Genomic DNA, 14,777 nt, shown 5'->3' with positions numbered 1-14,777 from the left:
TCACCTTTTCCACCTCCTGCAGGTGGGATAACATTTTTTCACTCTGCTGTCCCTTCCGATAATTTGCAATACACTTTGGTTTGTTAATTGTTGTGTTTAAAAATATGTTTCTATTCCTTCTTTGTTTAAATTCATTTATTAAAAAATGTAAGGCTGAGTGCACTGGCTCGCACCTGTAATCCCAACACTTTGGGAGGCCAAACCAAAGTGTTGTGGGGATAGCTTGAGCCCAGGAGTTCGAGACCAGCCTGGGCAACAAAGTGAGACCCCCCATATCTACAAAAAATTAAAAGGTAGCTGTGCATGGTGGTGCCCACCTGTGGTCTTAGCTACACAGGAGGCTGAGGTGGGAGGATTGCTTGGGCCTAGGATGTTGAGGCTGTAGTGAACCATGTTCGCACCACCATGATCTAGTGTGGGTGACATAAACAAACACACAAATGAATGAACAAAAAATGTAACTAAGGAATATGTTGTCACACAAATTTTGATATGTCTTTATTTAGTATATGGAGACTTATTTTCTTCTTTAAATATTGCAGAGTGCTGAATGTGGAAAGTGAAATATGGCAAATATTCAACAGAATAAATATTTCACTCTGTTAAGATAGGTGAAAATACTGATTTCCATACTTTATTTTGGTTGTATTTATAATTGTATAATTGACGTAAGTTGTTTTGGCACTCTCCATTCATTTACCCTTCTCCTGTTGCAAATATCCCAAATACTTCTGCCTCACTCTGAGTCATGTGGTTTTGAAGAGGCTTTGGAGCATCATGTGACCTAAATTCTGCCTCAATTGGTAAATTCATCACTGTAGCATTGATGATTTTTCAGGGATAAGTACAAGCTTAATTCTGGCCAGGAAAAGTCAGACTCAAGATTTTAGTTTGAAATTGTTTGAAGAAAAAGAGATTCTCTTTTCCTTTTCACTTGAACTTAAGATGATGCTGAAGCTAGAGCCGCTAGAGTCATCTGCTACATTGGGAAACCTGAGAATAGAGTCAATAGAGAGAAAATACTGGTGAAAGATGAAGAGAAAAACTAGTTATTGTTGATATTGTTGTGACTGTTTCAGTAACATGAACCAAAAATACTCCCCTTTAAACTCCAGCCACTGAAGTTAGGAGGATTCATACTTAAAATGTAAAGACCGCTTCTCAGCTGTTGTTAGGAGCGGCTGAATCACTGTTTGAGCCAGGAGATCTCAGTTCCCCCTAATTCTGCCTTTGATTATCTGCACGGCTTTGGGTCAATCACTTTATTCTCCAGTCCTGGCTGCCAAATGTGGGAGTTAGGTGAGACGTTCTCTCTGATACCTTCTAGTTCGATCACTCTGTAAAGCAGGTTAATGTGAGCATGTGACTAAAAACACCATGACATGCCCTGAAGTTCTCCCAGACGAGAACACTTGAATTCTGTCTTCTATCAGCCGTTCACAGAGGAGGATCCAGAACTCATTTGCACAAGTGCCTGGCTTAACTCTGTTAAAGTGTTGGTACCTCCTGCTAAAACAATCATCAAGTGGCTCTGGGACATGTGCTAGAGCCTGCCCAGTCTCTGAAGCATGGTCCAGCACTGAGCCAAAATATGTTTCCAGGAGAAACATGGTCATATGGACTGCTTAATTTCTATTCCTTGAAAATGTCACAGTTTTTTTCCTATGTTAGAAAATTGCTGTGGAATGACTTTTGAAAAATTCCCAGTAGTGAATTAAATGAAACCTTTGAGAAATGTTGACTGTGGTTTTAAAAAATTAAGTTAAACAAGCCTAAGAGACACATATTCCCATGCATTTTGCCATGTTTAGAGGCCATTCGCTTCAATAGAAATGTGTGGGGAGCCTACTATCTCCGTATATGGCCTCTAAAGTCAGACTCGCCATTTTATCTTAGCTTTGTGGCTTGACCTCTTACCAGCTGGGTGAATTTGGTCAAGTCACTTAACCTTTCTAGGCTTCAGTGGTCTCTCCTAGTAAATGAAGATAGTAATATTATATATCTCTTAGGATTCTTGAGGATAAAAATTCTTGAGGAAAAATACAATACTGAGTAGAGTGCCCAGCATTTAGGAAATATTCATTAGCACATTCATGAAAGACACCTGGTTATAATATTATATTATAAATATTTACATATGCATACACATATATATCACATTTGTCATGTACATATACACATATATGTATTTTACATGTATTATGTGCTATCTTTATTGACTAGTGAATGTGTTACCATTGTATTTTTTCTTGTTATTTCACATATATATCTCTATAAAAGTAAAAATTCAGAAGCAGCCTGTTTTATGGCTTGTAATATAAATTATCTTATTGTCCATCTAAATGGATTATAACAACTGAATAACTTCCAATTTAAACACCTCAGTGTCTACCATGAGGAAAAATCATATAAATTTAGCTCTAAACATTGGCTTGCCTATATAACACCTGACTTGAAGTTTCAGGGATCATGGCAAATACAACAGCAAATGATGTGTTATAGGATACACAACTCTGCCAACACCAATTGCATATATTTTTCCATTGTGTCTTTAAATGCCAATAAGATTTTTTGTTTGCTAAAATATCATTCTGTTACTGTGAGAAGTGAAAACAAAACACTGTCTTCTGAGGCATCATTGCTTATTGTGAAACAAGAGTTTTATATAACCATTTAACTCATCTATCCTGTGGAGATCTAAAGATCACGTTTAACTAGTTTTCCACTTCTGACTTTCTGCCTCAATTTTAATAAACTATTGAGTATGGGCTAGCCTCCAAGTCTTAAATTCACACATAGTAGTGAACAGTTATATAATTGTCATTTTACTAACAACTCAATAACAAGAACTTTTATATGTTTCCATAGATATTACCTAAAGAATTTGAGATCTATTTTTATATTTTCTGTTGATTACAAAGTTTCAAATAGGCAGATCGAAATCTTTGTTCAGTTCTATTTTATAATGGTTAACATTTTTAGAAACAAACACAAAAAGTGATATAAAACTTTAGAACTTACTAACTCCAATAATTTACTAAAATTATTCATTAAGCTCTGGTTTAAAAATTTAAAGAAAAACATTGAAAATTTGTTTTATTTTAAAAAATTCTATTGTTTAGTTTGTCTCTAGTTAGACACACATTATACAAGATAAATAAATTTTGGCACCCCTGGTAAAGCACTACTCAGGGAAAAAAATAGGAATTTATTCTTATTCCTACCTTTCATGATTAGAATTCATCGCCCTTTCTTCCATACAGTCCTGACTTCCCAGGGTTTCACATATTTATGGAGGACCTTTTGAATAGCAGCCATCAGTTTTAGGTGCTAAATTTACAAAGAGAAATTATATATGACCTCTTTGCCCTGTTTTTCATCCTTTTCTATCGGAAGAACTATTCATCCTTCAACTCTTAGGTGGAAGATTCTCTCCTTCAAGAAGCATTCTCTCTTTAGGCAGCCTTGATAGTGCTACATCTCCCTTGAACTCTCAATATATTCTGTACAAAGAGCTACGTAATCTATAGCACTTTAGAGCCTTGATTTGCTTACATGCCTGTATTCCCCTGATGAAGCTTCAGGTCTCTAGGAAGTGAGGACTTTGTTTTACTTGACTTTGACTTTCCCACCTAGCATTATGTTTTTCAAAAAGCAGTTACATTATTTCTTTGAATGCATGATAGAATAACTGAGCTCACAGCCTAATCTAGTTCTACACGGTGATACTGTCTCCTGGGATGATTCCATCTTTCCGAAATGTAAGACCCCCTAAATCCCAGAAAAAGGAAAAAATGTATTAAATCTCTTCACTCTGAGCGTATTTTCAAAAGTTAGTTAATTTATTACTATGTTGACAGATGATGCAGATTTTGCTTAAATTTTATTATATGAAACTGATTGTAAATTCACAGAGGGTTGTAAAGATACTATAGAGAGGTTCTGTGCTTCAGTTCATCCAGTTTCCTGTAATGGTTACATCTAATACTGCAATAGCGCAGTATAAAAACCAAGAAATTAGTATTGGTACAACATATGTATATAGTTCTATGCCATTTTATTGCTTGCAGATTTGTGTAAACACTATCACTATTAAGGTACAAAATTATTCTAACAGTAACATACCTCTCTATACCCCTTTATAGTCACACCCATCCTTTCCTGCAACTATCCCTAACAATTGGTAAACAACATTTTGCTCTCTGTCTCCATAATTTTGTAATTTCAAGATCATAATCTAAATGGAATCATATGTATCATACCATCATCACATTGTTCACATATAATTTATCACAGTCAATTGTTGCAACACTTTTTAAGTTGAAGTGTAGCAACCTTACCTGCCTTTATACTCCTTTAACATCCCTTATTTATAATATGAATGTTTTGAATATTTTCCCTACATACATTTAGAAGATCAGATGGTGATTTAATTATTACTTCAACTGTCAAATATAATTTAGAAAACTCAAGAATAAAAGAAATGTTTATTATATTTACCTATAGTTTTACTTTTTCTATTTTTCTTTCTTGCTTTCTGATGTTCTAAAATTCTTTCTTTTATAATTTGTTTAGCAAATTTTATTTAGCCATTTCATTACAGTAGGTCTGCTGGTGAAAAATTACAGTAGTCTTTCTTCATCTGAGAATGTCTTGATTTCCTCTTCATTAATGAAGGATATTTCAGTGGATATAGGATCTTAAGTTGACAGTTATTTTCTTCCAGTACTTGAAAAGTATTGTGTCACTTCCTTTTCACCTCCACAATTTTTGATGAGAAATCTGCTGTCATTCAAAATGCTTTTCCCCCATAGGTAAGATTTTTTTCCTACTGCCTTCAAGATTTATATTTGTTTTTAGTTTTTAGAAATTTCATTATGATGTGTTTTGGCATGGATTTCTTGGGTGTATCCTGTTTGGGGCTTACTCAGCTTCTTGAGTCAGGTAGATTTACATATTTTCTACCATTTCAACCATTATTTTTAAAACTACTTTTTCAGCTCCTCTGTGTTTCTCCTGTTCCTCCAGAATTCTGTTAACATGAATTTAGAGCTATTGTTATAGCCTTCCAGGTCCCTAAGGCTTTGTTTATTTTTTTAACAGTCCACTTTCTTCTGTTGTTCAGGTTGAGTAATTTCTATTATTTTATCTTCAAGATCACCAATCCGTTCCTCTGTCTCCACCATTCTACAGTTAGGTTCATCTATTAAGATTTTATTTTGGTTATTATATTTTTTATTTCTATTTAGTTATTTTCTAAAAACTTGAATTTTAGGTTCAGGGGTACATAAGCAGGTTTGTTATATAGATAAACTCATATCACTGTGGTTTGATATACATATTTTCACTGAGGCACTAAACCTGGAACCCAATGGTTATTTTTTCTGCTCTTCTCCCTTCTCTCATCTTCCACCCTCTGGTAAGTCCCAGTGTCTGTTGCTCCCTTTTTTGTGTCCATGTATTCTCATAATTCAGATCCCACTTACAAGAACATAAAATATGTGGTTTTCTGTTCTTGCATTAGTTGGTTAAGAATAAAGGCCTTTGGTTTCATCCATGTTCCTGCAAAGGACAGGATATTTTTCTTTTTATGGCTTCATAGTATTCCATGGTGTATGTGTACCATGTTTTCCTTATCCAGTCTACCACTGATAGACATTTAGGTTGATTCCATATTTTTGCTATTGTGAACAATGCTGCAATGAACATATGTGTGTGTGTGTCTTTAAAGTAGAATGATTTATATTCTTTTGGGTATATACCCAGTAATGGGACTGCTAGAACAAATGGTAGTTCTGTTTTTAACTTTTTGAGGAATCGCCACACTGCTTTCTACAATGATTGAACCAATTTACACTCCCACCAAGTGTATAAGTGTTCCCTTTTCTCTGCAACCTCACCAGCATCTGTTGTTTTTTGACTTCTTTATAATAGCCATTCTGACTGTGAGATAGTTAAATGTGGTTTGCCAGCACAGGAGCTAGGATGCAGCCCCCCAGGAAGTATCTGGGATGTAGCCCCAGGAAGTATCTGGGGCTACACTGCAAGCAGATGTGTCTAAGCAGGATGAGAATGAAAATCTAGACTCCTTACTCAACCTTCTGACACTACCCCAGAAGAGGCCAGCAGACTAAGGTGTGCTCAGGTTGGACTGGCCTGGTCTCATGGGCAAAGCCACCCTGAAGTTTTGGTCAGACAGCTCCCTTATGGCTAAAGTATCCTATGAGAGCAAGTTGAGCCCAGGGGGATGGGTGTCCCTGGGCATACACCACTACAGATGCTCCCACATCAAACTCTCTGTGATTGCCCTGGCTGGAGAACTGACTTGAGTTCTGCCTCTACCACTTCTCTAAGCAGCTTTCCCTGAAAACTCAGGTGTTTGTGGTGATAGAGAGGTCTCCACCTGCTGGGATTCCAGAGGCCCATGGCTAGAGTGGGTTGTTCCTTGCCTGTTCAACTCATCACCTCTGCAAGAGTCACTGGGGGCCAGGAATGAATCCCAGTTAGCAGTAGACCTGTGCAGGGTTCCCAACTTCCTAGTTATTCTTTACGTCTTCTATTTCTTTGCTGATTTTTTTGGATTTGTGTCAAACATGTTCATAATTTCTTTGAAGCATTTTTGTCATGGCTATTTTAAGATTCTTGTCAGATCATTTAATATCTGTTTCATTTTGGCATTTGTATCTGTTGATTGTCTTTTTTAATTTTTTATTGTTTGAGACAGGGTCTCACTCTGTGACCAAGGATGGAGTATAGTGGCATGATCATGGCTCACTGTAGCCTCATACTCTTAGGCTCAAGCAGTCCTCCCACCTCAGCCTCCAACAATGCTGGGTTTATGGGCTGATTGTCTTTTTTTAATTGTAGGAACACTTAACATGATATCCATCCTCTTAACAAATTTTAAAATGTGAAATAAAGTACTGTTAACTATAGGCACAATGTTGTACAGCAGATCACTAGAATTTATTCATCTTGTTTAACTGAAATTTTGTGCCCAGTGATTAGTAGCTTACCACTTCTCCCTCCCTGCTAGACTCTGGAAATCACCATTCCACTATTTAATTCTATGAATTTGCCTATTTTAGGTACTTTATATAAGTGGAAACATATAGGAGTTGTTCTTTTGTATCTGGTTTATTTTGCTTAGTTTAATGACTTCAAGAATTAACCCACTTTCTCACATACTGCAGAATTTTCTTCTTTTTTTAAGGCTGAATAATATTCTATTGTATGGCTGCCTTTCCTCTTTCAAGTTGAAATTATCTTTTAATAAAATCGTAAGCATGACAAGTAATATTTGAATTTGAACATTTGGGGTTTTATGTTATGAGACTTCAAATCTTACTTAAATATTTCTTACCTCCTCTGGAACCATGCACTGTATGGAAGGGGCACTGCCTTTTTACTGCCAGAAGAGGGTGGAAGTTTATGTTCTTCACTCAGCATCTTTTGACACCATGGGAGGGGACAGGCTTTTCATTACTGCTTGACAGGGATGGGAGTTTTAACTTCCCACTAGGTCACCACGGATGCCTACCTGGCTGGGAAGGGTGGGGTGCCTCATTACTTTTTCCCACATGGCCTCCACTGATTCTTTGGGAGAGATGGCCTTGTTACCTCTGGGCAGTGGTAAAAATCCCGACTCTCCACAGGTCTCCACTGACATTACCGTTGTAGTGAAGGCAAGGGAAAGTTGACCTTGTTACCACTTGAGGAGGATGAAAATCTAGACTCTTTACTCAACCTTCTGACACTACCCCAGGTGGGAAGTTGGGGCACCTGGCATGGATAGAAGTCCGGGCTCCGCACCTGCCTTGTGCTGGCTGTTAGTGGAGGCACCACATAGTATTTTCAATAGGTTTGGCTGAAATAAAGAGGTTATTATCTAAAAGTTTTCTGTCTTTCTGGGCTTCCTGTCTTCTGATTCTTGAGCTAGGGAGAAGAAGCTTTTCTTTGTGCTTCTTTTTTGTTTGTGCCTGTTGGTGTTTCACAGTTGTTGGTTTCTCTAACACTCAGTTCAGAATATATGGGCTAAAAAGGCAATCCAGGTAACTCACTGCTGTGTCCTTTCTTAAATTCTGAGGTTTGCAGCCTGTCTACCTTCTTCTTTCTACCTTTCAGCGTCTTCTTATGTTTGTTTTATATATAATGTACAGAGTTTTCAGCTGTAATTAGCAGGAGTAATAGAGAAAGTACCTGAAGGTTTATTAAGATTTTAATGTATTTAAAAAATATTATTGTAAAACAACTAACTATAGGAGGCTTTTAAGTTATTTCTTTTCAATTATTTCAAAGAACAACAACTTTTAAAAAGGTCTGAATAGCTAGAGAAAACATACTATGCCTTAAGTTTTAGGGTACATGTGCACAATGTGCAGGTTAGTTACACATGTATACACGTGCCATGCTGGTGTGCTGCACCCACTAACTCGTCATCTAGCATTACGTATATCTCCCAATGCTATCCCTCCCCAACTCCCCCCACCCCACAACAGTCCCCAGAGCGTGATGTTCCCCTTCCTGTGTCCATGTGTTCTCATTGTTCAATTCCCACCTATGAGTGAGAATATGCGGTGTTTGGTTTTTCATTCTTGCCATAGTTTACTGAGAATGATGGTTTCCAATTTCATCCATGTCCCTACAAAGGACATGAACTCATCATTTTTTATGGCTGCATAGTATTCCATGGTGTATATGTGCCACATTTTCTTAATCCAGTCTATCATTGTTGGACATTTGGGTTGGTTCCAAGTCTTTGCTATTGTGAATAGTGCCACAGTAAATATACATGTGCATGTGTCTTTATAGCAGCATGATTTATAGTCCTTTGCGTATATACCCAGTAATGGGATGGCTGGGTCAAATGGTATTTCTAGTTCTAGATCCCTGAGGAATCGCCACACTGTCTTCCACAATGGTTGAACTAGTTTACAGTCCCACCAACAGTGTAAAAGTGTTCCTATTTCTCCACATCCTCTCTAGCACCTGTTGTTTCCTGACTTTTTAATGATCGCCATTCTAACTGGTGTGAGATGGTATCTGATTGTGGTTTTGATTTGCATTTCTCTGATGGCCAGTGATGATGAGCATTTTTTCATGTGTTTTTTGGCTGCATAAATGTCTTCTTTTGAGAAGTGTCTGTTCATGTCCTTCGCCCACTTTTTGATGGGGTTGTTTGTTTTTTTCTTGTAAATTTGTTTGAGTTCATTGTAGATTCTGGATATTAGCCCTTTGTCAGATGAGTAGGTTGCAAAAATTTTCTCCCATGTTGTAGGTTGCCTGTTCACTCTGATGGTAGTTTCTTTTGCTGTGCAGAAGCTCTTTAGTTTAATGAGATCCCATTTGTCAATTTTGGCTTTTGTTGCCATTGCTTTTGGTGTTTTAGACATGAAGTCCTTGTATACATATGTAACTAACCTGCACATTGTGCACATGTACCCTAAAACTTAAAGTATAGTAATAATAATAATAATAATAAAATAAAAATAAAAAAGGAAACATACTATGATTATGGTTGGATGACTTAATATTATCAAGATGCTAATTCTTGCCAATTTAACTAGTGAATCATTGCAATTCCAATTCTTACTCCAGCACAAATTTTTAAGAAATTTCCTCAAATCCAAAAGCTTAAATAATTTTGGAAAAAAAGTGCAAATGTAGATGAATCCCCATGATAATAATGGTGAAATTTTTAAGTTAGATCATGATTTTTATTTTTTTATTTTTAAAATTTCCATTTATGTTTTACATTCAAAGGGTACATGTAGAGATTTGTTACAAAACTATATTGTATGATGTTAAGGTTTGGGCTTCTATTGATCCTATAACCTAGATAGTGAACAATAGTACCCAATAGGAAGCTTTTCAGTGATTGTACTCTTCCTTCCCTTCCTCCTTATGAAATCCCCAGTGTCTATTTTTCTCATCTTTATGTCTACATGAACAAAGATTCAGTTCCCACTTATAAGTGAGAACATGTAACATTTGGTTTTCGGTTTCTGCATTAATTCGTTTAGTCTAACAGGCTCCAGCTACATCTATGTTACTGCAAAGAACATGATTTTGTTCTTTTCTATGGCTGTTTAGTATTCCATAGGGATATACTTTATTTTCTTCATCCAATCCACCATTGACAAGCAGTTGGGATTCCATGTCTTTTCTGTTGTGAATAGTGCTGCATGTGTCTTTTTGTTAGAACAATTTATGCTCCTTTGAGTATATTTTCAGTAATGGGATTGCTGGGTCAAATGGTAGTTCTATTTTTAGTTCTTTGAGAAATCTCCAAACTGCTTTCCACAGGGCCTGAACTAATTTGTATTCCCACCAACAGTGTATAAGTGTTTCCCCTTTTCTCCACAGCCTCAGCAGCATCTGCTGTTTTTGACTTTTAATAATAGCCATTGTGACTGATGTGAGATAGTATCTCAGTGTTTTGCATCTCATTGATTTGCATCTCTCTGATGATTAGTAATGTTGAACATTTTATTCAAATGTTTATTGGCTGTTTGTATATCTTCTTTTGAGAAATGTCTGTCTTTTGCTCACTTTTTAATGAGGTTATTTTTCTTGTTGATTTGTTTGAATTCTTTATAAAATCTAAATATTAGAATCTTTACAGAATCTAAACGTTAATGCTTTGTCAGATACATAGTTTGCAAGTATTTTCTCCCATTCTGTAGGCTGGTGGTTTACTCTGTTGATAGTTTATTTTGCTGTGCAGAAGCTGTTTAGTTTAAGTTCCATTTGTCTATTTTTTATTTTGTTGCATTTGCTTTTGGGGTCTTCATCATAAATTCTTTGCCAAGGCCAATGACTAGAAGAGTATTTGCTAGGTTTTCTTCTAGATTTTTTATAGTTTGAGGTCTTATGTTTAAGTCTTTAATCCATTTTGAGTTAATTTTTCTATATGGTGAAATGTAGGGGTCCAGTTTAATTCTTCTGCATACAGTTTTTCCAACACCATGATGGTTAATTTTATGTACTTACTTGTCTAGGCTATGATGCCCAGTTGTCTGATAAAACAGTAGTCTAGGCTGGGCATGGTGGCTCATGCCTGTAATCTCAGCACTTTGGGAGACCAAGGTGGGCAGATCATGAGGTCAGGATATCAAGACCATCCTGGCTAACATGGTGAAACCCCATCTCTACTAACAATACAAAAAAATTAGCGGGGTGTGGTGGCATGCACCTGTAGTCCCAGCTACTTGGGAGGCTGAGGCTGGAGAATGGCACGAACCCGGGAGTCAGAGGTAGCAATGAGCTGAGATCTTGCCACTGCACTCCAGCCTGGGCAACAGAACAAGACTCCATCTCAAAAAACAAACAAACAAACAAATAAACAAAACAAAAACAAAACAAAACAAAACACTAGTCTAGATATTGCTGTGAGAGTATCTTGTAGATATAACTAATAGCTGCCATTGGTTGACCTGAAGTAAATGAGATTACTCCTGACAATATAGGGGAGTCTCACTTAGTAACTTGAAGGTTTTGAGAGTAAACACTAAGGTATTCCAAAGAATAGAGAATTCCGCCTCAAGATTGTAGCATAGAAATCCTGCCTGAGTTTATAGTCAGCTGGCCTGTCCTAATGATTTCAGAGTTTTGATTCTTCACACTCACATGAGCCAATTCCTTAATCCTTTGCCCATTTGCCCTGAGAACACAGCACTTTTGCTGCAGTGGTTACCCCGAGATAATTTTGCCGTGAAATATCTTGCTTTTATTATTATTTTTGCATTGCTCTAGTATCTCAACTTTGGAAACAAAAGACATCATTCTATTTATAGCATTCTGGTTTTAGTAGTGGTATTTCCATCTACAAAATATAGTAATTCTCAACTGCTGAAAATGTCAAATCCTAGAAAATGTGGAATTCCTATTCATGATGTTAACATCGTTCTTGAACAGCGAGGATTCATTTGATGAATCTGATGTTTCTGAAATAGATGATCCTGATGATTCAGATGATTCTGATGTTAGTGCTGTTTAGAAATAACTCCAAGAACTGTTTTTATTTTATTTTTACATTGAAAATCAGTCAAATTTGCTTCATCCTCAAAAAGCGTGTTTGTTCATGTAGAATAAATGCTGGCAGCAAGCTGCACTTCGTTTTTCTAAATGGGAAAAGGGTTAAAAAAACTCTCTTTTTTTTCTCTCTAAGATCAATCTATGTATGTAGGTATGTATGTATCTATCATCTATCTATCTATCTATCTATCTATCTATCTATCTATCTATCTATCTATCTATCTATCTGCCTTTCTTATTGGTTCTGTTTCTCTAGAGAACACTGACTGACAAGTTATAATAGATATGCTACAAAACTATGGTGATTGAATTTTTTAAAAGAACAGTGATGAAAATTTTAACAGCAAGGAAGAAGAGGGGAATAGAGGAGAAAAGAAAGAAAGTGAGAAAGAAAAACAGAAGAGAAAGAAGAGGAAGGAAGGACAGACAAGAAAGACAAGAAAGAGCAAGAAAATAAGTCATTGTGGTAATGGTAGAGGATCATGTCAGTAGATCAGTGGAACCGAATGTGACCCAGAAATAGGATTATGGATATATATAGGAACTTTATCATACAGAGGGCACCACAAATCAGCAAACTTGAAAGAGAAAAAAATATAGTTGAATCTCTACATTACAATATCCACAAAGCTAAATACCAAATAGATTAGAGGTATGAATTAATCAATAGAGGCGATATTATTAAAATTGAGTTTTTTCACAAAAATATTAACAGCCTGCTAACAATCTGTCAGAAATCATTCACAATGTCTAAAACTGACAGAGATATTTGATTTAATAGATATAAGAAATAAACATGAAAATAAACAAAACAACATAAAACTGAGAAAACAACAGGCAGTTACCAGAATAGAGAATACAAATGTCCAAGAAAAATAAGGAAAGATGCCCAATATTAGAATTATCACAGGATGATACAGTTTATACTAAAAATACAGGCAAAAGATGCATTTAATACTAGTGGTATTGGCAAAGATTGAGGTAAAATAGTGCAAAATATTGGTGAGAATATGTGGGGTCGGGGATGAGAGCTGAAGTGTATCACCATAGCGGCGTTCATGAATATATCCTTCCCTGCCAGCATTCTGAATGTAATGTGTAAAATTTTGTTATGTATTTTCTTGTGACCCAGTGAAACAAGTCTTCAGAAGAGAAACTTTCTCACAAGCCAATCAAGGAATTTGATGGCATTCAACATTACCTTGAGTATGGCAACTAGGACATGGAAATAATTCAGGTGTCCATTTAAAGGAAATGAACAAGGCAATGTGTTGAGTATATACTATGTAAAAACTATACCTTCAAAAGAACTGAATGTACATAGCAATGTGAATAAATATTAATAACGTAGTGCTAATAAAAAAATTAAAGCCGTAAAGTGATCTGTGGTATTTTTAAATACCATTTTTGAAAATTAAAAACACAGGTACAGTCAAAACAGCCTATAGATTTTACAAAGATGCACAGATATCTAAGAATATGCATTAAACATATTAAGGTGGATGTGCATGGTATGAAAAGGGAGGGAAGAGTGGAAATTTGAAAAAAGGGAAAAAACAAAATAATCAGAACAGTCCTGTAAAAGGTGGACCATGACCAGAGTAGTATAATGATGGCAACCTTGGGCACTCAAGATACTAAAAATAAATAAATAAATACATAAATAAATATTGTAAAGAAAGGAAATTATTGGACAGACACCCACAGAAGCAGATGATCTGCATATGCTGCATAAAATGTGCATTTTTTAACAAGCTCGCAAGGCCATTCTTACATATATGTAAGTTCAAGTTCAGAATTTGGAATTGGGACTGAAGACACTAGATTTACTTCTAGTTCTGTCAGTAATATGCTAACAGTTTCCTAATTCTCTAGGTTTCCATTTCCTTATTCTTCACTTATTACATAGAATTTATCTTATCTGACTCTTTAGTGAGGAAATTTTTTTTAATGTGAGTATTTTGGAAACATGTCAGTAAAATGATTATTAGATTTAATTAAATTTTATGTACAAACTAAGGAGTTCAGGACTCAGATTTTATACAGCCTGTAGAAGGAAACAAAATAGAGACAAATCCTGCAGAATTTGGATGATGGGTATATTTAATTAGGAAAATTGCCAGATCAGTTCTAAAATAGAAGCCAAACATAAAACATGCAAGAAGGCACTGTAGGGTTCTTCCAACAGAGGTGGGAATTTATACGTTGTAGGAGGAAACCACATGGAGAGCCCATGTATTTTAACCACTAGGATTTTAGCATCCAGAGATTTATTTTTACTTTACAGCCTGAAAATATGCAGCTTACAAGAATAAATAACATTTCTTGAAACCATTTTTCTGGAAGACAAAGATTGCTTTCCATTTTGCCCAATCTGGGCAGAAAATATCATTACTTTTCCCTTTATTTCCCTGCCCAATTATGTACTTACATTTTGGAAAAGAAAAATGTAATACAAATGTGTAATACTATCCTGAAATCAGACACTATATACAGAGGTTCTTCATTGAAGGGGATTTTTTCCCTCCCTGCCTCACAGATAGCTGGCAATGTCTGGAATCATTTCTGGTTTTCAGAGCTGGAGCGAGTAGGATAGCTATTGGCATCTACTGGGTAGTGGCCGGAGACGCTGATATATATCCTACAATTCACAGGATAGCACATGCAATGAAGAATTATCTCATCCAAATTGTTCACATTGCCACTGATGAGAAACTCTGTTATATAGTATTACTTCATCA

At 35.9% G+C, this 14,777-nt stretch overlaps 1 long non-coding RNA gene across 1 annotated transcript in view; it reads right to left on the bottom strand.

Annotated features, from left to right (window-relative positions):
- Window positions 1-602: 602 nt before the first annotated feature.
- LOC109027208 (uncharacterized) overlaps window positions 603-14,777 on the bottom strand; it is a 632,904-nt gene continuing 618,729 nt past the window's right edge. The window contains exon 4 of the long non-coding RNA XR_002006313.3: window positions 603-993. This is a non-coding gene — a long non-coding RNA (uncharacterized lncRNA). The remainder of the gene's footprint in view (window positions 994-14,777) is intronic.

This window comes from Gorilla gorilla, chromosome 5, assembly GCF_029281585.2.
Source record: "Gorilla gorilla gorilla isolate KB3781 chromosome 5, NHGRI_mGorGor1-v2.1_pri, whole genome shotgun sequence".
Taxonomy (NCBI): Eukaryota; Metazoa; Chordata; class Mammalia; order Primates; family Hominidae; genus Gorilla; species Gorilla gorilla.
This window is presented reverse-complemented; position numbering and strand designations above follow the sequence as displayed.